This window comes from Herpailurus yagouaroundi, unplaced genomic scaffold (assembly GCF_014898765.1).
Source record: "Herpailurus yagouaroundi ecotype Mexico unplaced genomic scaffold, PumYag 29, whole genome shotgun sequence".
NCBI lineage: Eukaryota > Metazoa > Chordata > Mammalia > Carnivora > Felidae > Herpailurus > Herpailurus yagouaroundi.
Window position 1 is genome coordinate 111,434,566 of NW_024412377.1, and position 10,565 is coordinate 111,445,130.

Sequence of the window (10,565 nt, forward strand, 5' to 3'; positions counted from 1 at the left end):
CACTCTCTAGATAACACAAACCAGTTTCTCACAAACACCCACCCCCTCAACCACCCAAAACACTTTCAGTCTCACACCACATCTATTGTGCCTACAATCCATGAAGAGAACACTAAAATGTGTCCTGTGGTTCAAACCGTGGTAGCACATTCATTTCACAGTATTCGTTGCTACATTCAAGACATGTTCTTTTTTGTTGTAATTTAAATGTGACCCCCCACTGAATTATGAAATACACACATATTGTATGACTTCTACAAACTGCCAGCATGGATTTAAGTTTTATAAAATAAGTCCGGTATTAGCACTGACTGCTGCACCCTGTACAGCCCTGTGCCCACTTCACTCAACACAAAACTAGTTCCCTGACATGTCCATTACTGGCATGGTGCTCAAAAGCTATCCAAACACTTAAAGCCTTCCAGACATCAAAAATGACTATAGCTAACAGGGTAGTATTTGTATCTTTTATAGCTGTATTCTCATTGGTGGTGGTGTGGACTATAAATGATTTAATCTTTTCGTGTCACTTCGCACTTTAAGTCCTTTCACCCCCAGCTTCAGCGTTCCAAGAAATGTTATACCTGGTTAAACTTATATCTGCAAGTGGTAGTTTCTATGCAGGATGCAATTTCTGCTGCAGTCAATCTTTATATAAACCCATCTTTGGCAAAAGTTTTGCATGCCATTTTTTTTTAACCTAATGCATTTTACACCATTAACACAACTATAATTCCAGTCCTTGTTTGCAGTCCACTAAGTTTTTCATCAAGTTAAGTTTGCCATTAACACGTCTTGGCTATTTGCTATTCTGGTCATACTTCTTACTGTGGTTTGTTTCGTAACTGCTTCTTCAGTCATGTAAATTTAATACAGTGTGCATTAATAGTTGGTATGCAGTATTTGTCACAGAAGAATAGTCCACTTCCACAGTGACGGACATATGCTCTCCTACTACTCTTACAACACATGGCTGTATCAGTCTTTCATCTTCTCCCTCTTAGTGGAGAGAAGAACAGTGTGATGTGATGATAAATGGTAACACCTGGGTATTGTTAGGAAGACATTCAGTGGTGGTGGCAATTGTGGAAACCTGAGAACACCTGCCCAATGGCAGCAGCTTTTATGAATTAGGATTAGATTTGCCTGAAAGCCCAAAATAGCATAGCTTAAATAAAATATAAATCCATTACTTTTGATAGAAGTCCAGGGAAGCAGTCTTCAGTTAGTATGCTGGTTCCAAGGTCATCAGGAAACTAGGCGCTTTCTATCTGCTTTCATAACCTTTATCTTCAGCTTCCCCCTTGCAATTCCACAGGAATTACAAGGCGCCCCAAAATATATCTATATTTTGTTACGCTTCTGTTGAAGCTATCAAGTGATTCAGTGGTTGCCTTAGCAGCTTATAAACTAAAATTTAAACAATGTAGAGGGGCGCCTGGGTGGCTCAGTCGGTTGAGCTTCCGACTTCAGCTCAGGTCATGATCTCACTATTCGTGAGAGATTCGAGCCCCGCATTGGGCTCTGTGCTAACAGCTCAGAGCCTGGGGCCTGGTTTGGATTCTGTGTCTTCCTCCCTCTCTGCCCCTTCCTGATCACGCTCAGTCTCTCTCTGTCTATCTCTCAAAAATAAACATTACAAACCAAACCAAACAAACAAACAAAAACACAAAAAAATGTATGCACCATTTTATATTCTCAGTAATGTATGAGAATTCTAATTTCAATTTCTCCACATTCTTGCCACCATTTGTTATTGTCTGCCCTTTTTATTACAGCCATATTAGTGGGTGGGAAGTGGTATCTCAAAGCTCCTTTTAAACCATAAGTCTTGATGGCCAGGAAGATGGCCACGTAGGAGGACACAGGGCTTACCTCCTTCTGCTGATCGCTTAGATTCGACACACATCTGCCTAAATAACCCAGAAAATCGCCGGAAGACTAGCAGAACTGACTCTCCAGAGCCAAGTGTAGGCAAGAGGCCCACGGAAGAGGGTAGGAAGGGCAAAGAGGCGGTGCGTGCCATGCGGACTGGCGGGAGTGAGCTGGAGGGGTGGAGGGGCAGCCCGCCTGGCAAGGCGGAATTCCCGAGTCTGGTTTGCAAAAGTGGAGGGGCTGGACTCTGTGAGTTCTGACAGCCTGCAGGACTTAGCATCTGGAATGTTAAAAGTCAACAGCTCTGCTCTCACAGAGCAGGGAGGGCAAGAGGACATGGGGAGGGAGAATTGTGGAGCCCCAGAAGACACAGCTCAGCCGGAGGGGGAAACAAAGGCGCTGGCAAGCGCCATCTCCCTCTCCCATCCCCCAGCCAAAACCCCAAAGGGAACCAGTTCCTGTCAGCAAACTTGCTTGCACCATGCAAATGCCCAACACTGTGCTTCTGGGGATCCATCCCTCCATCGAGTCTGCCTCCCTCCTGGTGCTGCTGGGCCCCTCCCACAGGGGACCGCCTGATGACAAAGTGAGCTAAGTCTGCCCCTCCTGCCCCTGTGCACCTTGTGGATCCACCCCAGCTAATACGCCGGATCCCATGGGAGCAGCACCACAAGGCTGGCAGTGTGCAAGTAGCCCAGACAGGGGCTCCACAGTGAGTCCTGCCCCTGGGAGAGGGGAAGATAAGGTACACACCAGTCTGGCTGTGACCCCAGTGGTGGGCTGGGGACAGACATTGGATCTGACTGCAACCCGCCCACCAACACAAGTTACTCCAGACAGCACAGGGGAAGTGCCCTGCAGTTTGGAGTCACCCTAGGGACTACCCAAAATGATGAAATGGAAGAATTCTCCTCAAAAGAAACTCCAGGAAGTAACAACACTAAATTGATCAAAAATGATTTAAGCAATATAACGGAACCAGAATTTTGAGTAATAGTCATAAAATTAATCGTTGGGCTTGAAAAAAGCATAAAGGACAGCAGAGATTCTATTGCTACAGGGATCAAGGGACTAAGAAATAGACATGAGGAGCAAAATAATGCTATAAATGAGATGCAAAATAAAATGGAGGCAACCATAGCTCAGATTGAAGAGGCAGAGGAGAGAATAGGTGAATTAGGAGATAAAATTATGGAAAAAGAGGAAGCTGAGAAAAAGAGAGATAAAAAATCCAGGAGTATGAGGGGAGAATTAGAGAACTAAGTGATGCAATCAAATGGAACAATATCCGTATAATAGGAACTCCAGAAGAGGAAGAGAGAGAGAAAGGGGCTGAAGGTGTACTTGAACAAATCATAGCTGAGAACTTCCCTGATCTGGGGGGAAAGAAACAGGCTTTGAAATCCAAGAGGTACAGAGAACTCCCTTCAGATGTAACTTGAATCAATCTTCTGCAAGACCTATCATAGTGAAACTGGCAAAATACAAGGGTAAAGAGAAAATTCTGAAAGCAGCTAGGGATAAACACGCTCTAAAATATAAAGGGAGACCCATAAGACTAGTGGCAGACCCATGTACTGAAACTTGACAGGCCAAAAAGGAATGGCAGGAAATCTTCAATGTGATGAACAGAAAAAACATGCAACCAAGAATCCTCTATCCAGAAAGTCTGTCATTCAGAATAGAAGGAGAGACAAATGTTTTCCTAAACAAACAAAAACTGAAGGAATTCATCACCACTAAACCAGCCCTACAAGAGATCCTAAGGGGGACTCTGTGAGTGAAATGTTGCAAGGACCACAAAGTACCAGAGACATCACTACAAGCATGAAACCTACAGACATCACAATGACTCTAAACCCGTATCTTTCTATAATAACATTGAATGTAAATGGACTAAACGCTCCAACCAAAAGACATAGGGTATCAGAATGGATAAAAAAACAAGACCCATCTATTTGCTGTCTACAAGAGACTCATTTTAGACCTGAGGACACCTTCAGATTGAAAGTGAGGGGATGGAGAACTATCTATCATGGTACTGGAAGTCAAAAGAAAGCTGGAGTAGCCATACTTATACCAGACAAACTAGACTTTAAATTAAAGGCTGTAACAAGAGATGAAGAAGGGCATTATATAATAATTACAGGGTCTACCATCAGGAAGACCTAACAATTATAACTGTCTATGCACCCAATACGGGAGCCCCCAAATATATAAAACAATCACAAACATAAGCAACCTTATTGATAAGAATGTGGTAATTGCAGGGGACTTTAATACTCCACTTACAACAATGGATAGATCATCTAGACACAGGATCAATAAAGAAACAAGGGGCTTCAATGATACACTGGATCAGATGGACTTGACAGATATATATAGAACTCTGCATCCCAAAGCAACAGAATATACTTTCTTCTCAAGTGCACATGGAACATTCTCCAAGATAGATCACATACTGAGTCACAAAATAGCCCTTAACAAGTATAAAAGAATTGAGATCATACCATGCACACTTTCAGACCACAATGCTATGAAACTTGAAATCAACCACAGGAAAAAGTCTGGAAAGCCTCCAAAAGCATGGAGGTTAAAGAACACACTGCTAAAGAATGAATGGGTCAACCAGACAATTACAGAGGAAATTAAAAAAAATATGGAAACAAATGAAAATGAAAATACAACAATCCAAATGCTTTGGGATGCAGTGAAGGCAGTCCCGAGAGGAAAACACATTGCAATCCAGGCCTATCTCAAGAAACAAGAAAAATCCCAAATACAAAATCTAACAGCACACCTAAAGGAACTAGAAGCAGAACAGCAAAGACACCCCCAATCCAGCAGAAGAAGAGAAATAATAAAGATCAGAGCAGAAATAAACAATATAGAATCTAAAAAAACTGTAGAGCAGATCAGTGAAACCAAGAGTTGGTTTTTTGAAAAAATAAACAAAATTGATAAACCTCTAGCGAGGCTTCTCAAAAAGTAAAGGGAGAAGACCCAAAAAAGAAAATCGTGAATGAAAATGGAATGATTAAAACCAATCCCTCAGAAATACAAGCAATTGTCAGGGAATACTATGAAAAATTATATGCCAACAAATTGGACAACCTGGATGAAATGGACAAATTCCTAAACACCCACACATTTCCAAAACTCAAACAGGAAGAAATAGAAAATTTGAACAGACCCATAACCAGTGAAGAAATTGAATCAGTTATCAAAAAATCTCCCAACAAATAAGAGTCCAGGACTGGATGGCTTCCCTGGGGAATTCTACCAGACATTTAAAGCAGAGATAATACCTATCCTTCTCAAGCTGTTCCAAAAAATAGAAAGGGAAGGAAAACTTCCAGACTCATTCTATGAAGCCAGCATTACTTTGATTCCCAAACCACACAGAGACCCAGCAAAAAAAGAGAACTACAAGCCAATATCCCTGATGAATATGGATGCAAAAATTCTCAACAAGATACTAGGAAATCGAATTTAACAGGATATAAAAAGAAATATTCACCATGATCAAGTGGGATTCATTCATGTGTGCAGGGCTGGTTCAACATTCGCAAATCAATCAACGTGATACATTACATTAATAAAAGAACCATATGATGCTGTCCATCAATGCAGAAAAAGCATTTGACAAAATTCAGCATCCTTTCTTGATAAAAACCCTCGAGAAAGTCGGGATAGAAGGAACATACTTAAAAATCATAAAAGCCATTTATGAAAAGCCCACAGCTAATATCATCCTCAATGGGGAAAAACTGAGAGCTTTCCCCCTGAGATCAGGAACACGACAGGGATGTCCACTCTCACCGCTGTTGTTTAACATAGTGTTGGAAGTCCTAGCATCAGCAATCAGACAACAAAAGGAAATCAAAGACATCCAAACTGGCAAAGATGAAGTCAAGCTTTCACTTTTTGCAGATGACATGATATGATACATGGAAAACCCAACAGACTCCACCAAAAGTCTTCTAGAACTGACACATGAATTCAGCAAAGTCGCAGGATACAAAATTAATGTACAGAAATCAGTTGCATTCTTATACACTAATAATGAAGCAACAGAAAGACAAATAAAGAAACTGATCCCATTCACAATTGCACATAAAGAAGCATAAAACACCTAGGAATAAACCTAACCAAAGATGTACAAGATCTGTATGCTGAAAACGATAGAAAGCTTATGAAGGAAATTGAAGAAGATACAAAGAAATGGAGAAACATTCCATGCTTATGGATTGAAAGAATAAGTATTGTTAAAATGTCAATATTACCCAAAGCTATCTACACATTCAATGCAATCCCAATCAAAATTACACCAGCATTCTTCTCGAAGCTAGAATGAGCAATTATAAAATTTGTATGGAACCACAAAAGACCCTGAATAGCCAAAGTAATACTGAAGAAGAAGACCAAAGTGGGAGGCATCACAATCCCAGACTTTACCCTCTAGTACAAAGCTGTAATCATCAAGATAGCATGGTACTGGCACAAAAACAGACACATAGACCAATGGAATAGAATAGAGACTCCAGAATTGGACCCACAAAAGTATGGCCAACTAATCCTTGACAAAGCAGGAAAGAATATCCAATGGAAAAAAGACAGTCTCTTTAACAAATGGTGCTGGGAGAACTGGACAGCAACATGCATAAGAATGAAACTAGACCATTTTCTTACACCATTCACAAAAATAAACTCAACATGGATGAAGGACCTGACTGTGAGACAGGAGACCATCAAAACCCTAGAGGCGAAAGCAGGAAAAACCTCTCTGACCTCAGTTGCAGCAATTTCTTGACACATCTCTAAAGGCAAGGGAATTAAAAGCAAAAATGAACTATTGGGACCTCATGAAAATAAAAAGCTTCTACACTGCAAACGCAACAATCAAGAAAACTAAAAGACAACCGATGGAATGGGAAAAGATATTTCCTAATGACATATCAGTCAAAGGGCTAGTATCCAAAATCTATAAAGAACTCACCAAACTCCACACCCAAAAAACAAATAAGCCAGTGAAGAAATGGGCAGAAAACATGAAGAGATACTTCTCTAAAGAAGATATCCAGATGGCCAACAGGCACATGAAAAGATGCTCAACGTCACTCCTCATCAGGGAAATACAAATCTAAACCACACTGAGATACCACCTCATGCCAGTCAGAGTGGCTAAAATGAACAAATCAGGAGACTATAGATGCTGGCAAGGATGTGGAGAAACGGGAACCCTCTTGCACTGTTGGTGGGGATGCAAACTGGTGCAGCTGCTCTGGAAAATCGTGTGGAGGTTCCTCAAAAAATTAAAAGTAGATCTGCCCTATGACTCAACAATAGCACTGCTAGGAATTTACCCAAGGGACGCAGGAGTGCTGATGCATAGGGCACTTGTACCCCAATGTTGATAGCAGCACTTTCAACAATAGCCAAATTATGGAAAGAGCCTAAATGTCCACCAAATGATGAATGGATAAAGAAATTATGGTTTACATACACAATGGAATACTACTTGGCAATGAGAAAGAATGAAATATGGCCTTTTGTAGCAACGTGGGTGGAACTGGAGAGTGTGATGCTAAGTGAAATAAGCCATACAGAGAAAGACAGATACCATATGTTTTCACTCTTAGGTGGATCCTGAGAAACTTAAAAGAAGACCATGGGGGAGGGGAAGGGGAAAAAAAAAGTTAGAGAGGGAGGGAGCCAAACCATAAGAGACTCTTAAAAACTGAGAATAAACTGAGGGTTGATGGGGGGTGGGAGAGAGGGGAAGGTGGGTGATGGGCATTGAGGAGGGCACCTGTTGGGATGAGCATTGGGTGTTGTATGGAAACCAATTTGACAATAAATTTCATATTAAAAAAAAGAAATAGGGAAATGTGTGTAGCTAGATCAGAACAGGCAAAAGGGAGAGTGTTAGGAGAGGACAGAGAGGTAATGAACACAGGTAGCATACTGCCAAAGAAATTACCAAGTGTTCTCCAGCAAATACCAAGAGAAGCCTAAGGAAGAGGTAACCATTTCCTGCAATTCTTACTAAATCAATATTTAAATTTCAAGGCTATTTGAATCAAAAGCCTACCATGGACTTTCCCTGGATGGGGGAAGGGGGGAATCTGCTCTTAAAACTGACAAATGTTAATCTGTGTAAACAGTACTTACAACAGTACCTGGCACATACTGCGGTGTGTTAGCTATTGATATGAACACTGCAAGACTGCAAACAATCTCAGTGTTTATTGATAGGAAACTGGTTAAATAAATTATGGTTGACTCACAATGTAGAAGTAAAAGATGAAGAAATGTTTTCTATGAAAGTATCTCAAGACATACTGTTTAGTGGGAAAAACCAGGTACAGAGCAATGTGTACAGGATTTAATATTTGTATTAAAAATAAGAGAAACAAGAATAAGCTTTTTAAAAACCTTTCTTGTAAATCTATAGAAGTATATCAGAAAGGCATGGATGGGAGAAGTGGAGGAAGATTTTTCATTGTCTGCCTTTTTGATATAAAGTTATGTGAATGTGGGGCGCCTGGGTGGCGCAGTCGGTTAAGCGTCCGACTTCAGCCAGGTCACGATCTCGCTGTCCGTGAGTTCGAGCCCCGCGTCGGACTCTGGGCTGATGGCTCAGAGCCTGGAGCCTGTTTCCGATTCTGTGTCTCCCTCTCTCTCTGCCCCTCCCCCGTTCATGCTCTGTCTTTCTCTGTCCCAAAAATAAACAAACGTTGAAAAAAAAAATAAAAAAATAAAATAAAATAAAGTTATGTGAATGTATTACCTGTTCAAAAATAAAAATTTTAAAGCAATTTCAGGTAGATTAAAAATGGAAATTTAATAAGAAAAATCCTAAATTTTAGAAAACAAAAATAAGTATATTTATGATGTCAGAAAAAGGCAAAATGCACAAAGCATAGGGAAAGTATTGATCAATTTGACTACATTAAATAATTTTAAACTTAAAGGGGTGCCTGGGTGGCTCAGTTGGTTGAGCCTGTCAATTTGTCTCAGGTCATGTCTCATGGGTTCAAGCCCCATGTCAGGCTTCATTCTGAGGGTGCCGAGCCAGCCTCAGATTCTCTGTCTCCCTCCCTCTCCACTCTTCCCCTGCTCTCTCTCTCTCTCTCTCTCTCTCTCAAAATAAAATAAATAAACATTAAAAAATTTTTAACTTGGGGCACCTGGGTGCCTCAGTGGGTTAAGCGTCCAACTTCAACTCAGGTCATGATCTCATGGCTGGTGAGTTGGAGCCCTGCGTCAGGCTCTGTGCTGACAGTTCAGAGCCTGGAGCCTGCTTCGGATTCTGTCTCCCTCTCTCTGCCCCTCCCCCATTCATTCTGGCTCTCTCGCTCTCTCTCTCTCTCTTTCTCTCTCTCTCTCTCAAGACTAAATAAACATTCCAATTTTTTTTAATTTTAACCTTATGAACAATAAAAATCCTCATATAATTAAAATATAACCCTTAGACTGAGAAAAGATATTGTAAAACATAACTGACAAAATTAGCACAGATTAACAAGAACAATATAAATAACTCCATGCAAAAATAAGCAAATGACACGAAAAAGCAATTCAGAGAAGACATCTCAATGGTTAAAAAATATGAAAAGATGTTTAGTATCACTAGTAAACCTGAAAATGTATATTAAAACAACATACCCACCAGACTGAAAATGTATATTAAAATGTACATTTTAATATTAAATGTACATTAAACCTGAAAATGTACATTAAACCTGAAAATGTATATTAAACCTGAAGAATGTATATTAAAACAACATACCCACCAGACTGGTAAAAACGTAAGGTCTACAAAATGGGATGGTGACAAGTATTTGGGAAAATGTGAATGATTCTATAATGTGGTGGGAGTGTGAATTAGCACCACTTAGCAAAGTAAGTCAGAGTTCTCAACTGCAAGCAAAAGAAACTAAATGGCTAATTTAGACAGAAAACGTGTTTGTTTATTGAAAAAATATTGAGAAGTTTACAGATTTCCACAAAACTTGGATAAACAAGTTTGGAAAAATTAGGAACAAAGGAATGCTCTGCTGACAATCCAGAGCTAATTTTATGCCAGTGAACCAGCCTGGGGAGCCATGCATGCCTCTAGCATGCACAATTTCTTGTGTCACTAGCTTCAATGTCAGCAATCTGAGTGGGGGCAGGGAGCGGGGGCTATGTGCTTGGCCCAGCTTCAGTCACAGCCCTGTGCTCTAGCCGCCCAAGGGGCTAGCAAACTACCACACACTTCAGCTTCTGTAATGGGAGGCGAGCTCTCCCTCCTATGAAGTCCTACAATAGGAACTTCCTCAAATATAGGGAAGAAGGTTCAGAGTCAAGGCAGCCAAAAAGTACCAAATGTCTTTAGAAGAGAACAATCTACTCCATGACTACTAACTCCATTTCTAAGTGTAAACCCTACACATTTTTCTACATGTATACAAGAAAATATTTACTCATATATCCATTGCCACATTGTCTCCATAAGGGAAAAATGGGAAGGAATCCAAATTCATTCATTAGCAAGTAAATGAATAAATGGTTTACTCATACCATAGAATACTATGTAGTAATTAAATGAATGAACAAGATCTATATGTATCAACATGAATAAATCCTTGAAGAAAGTGGTGACTAAAGAACACAGTTGCAGAAGAATATACAGTATGATACTA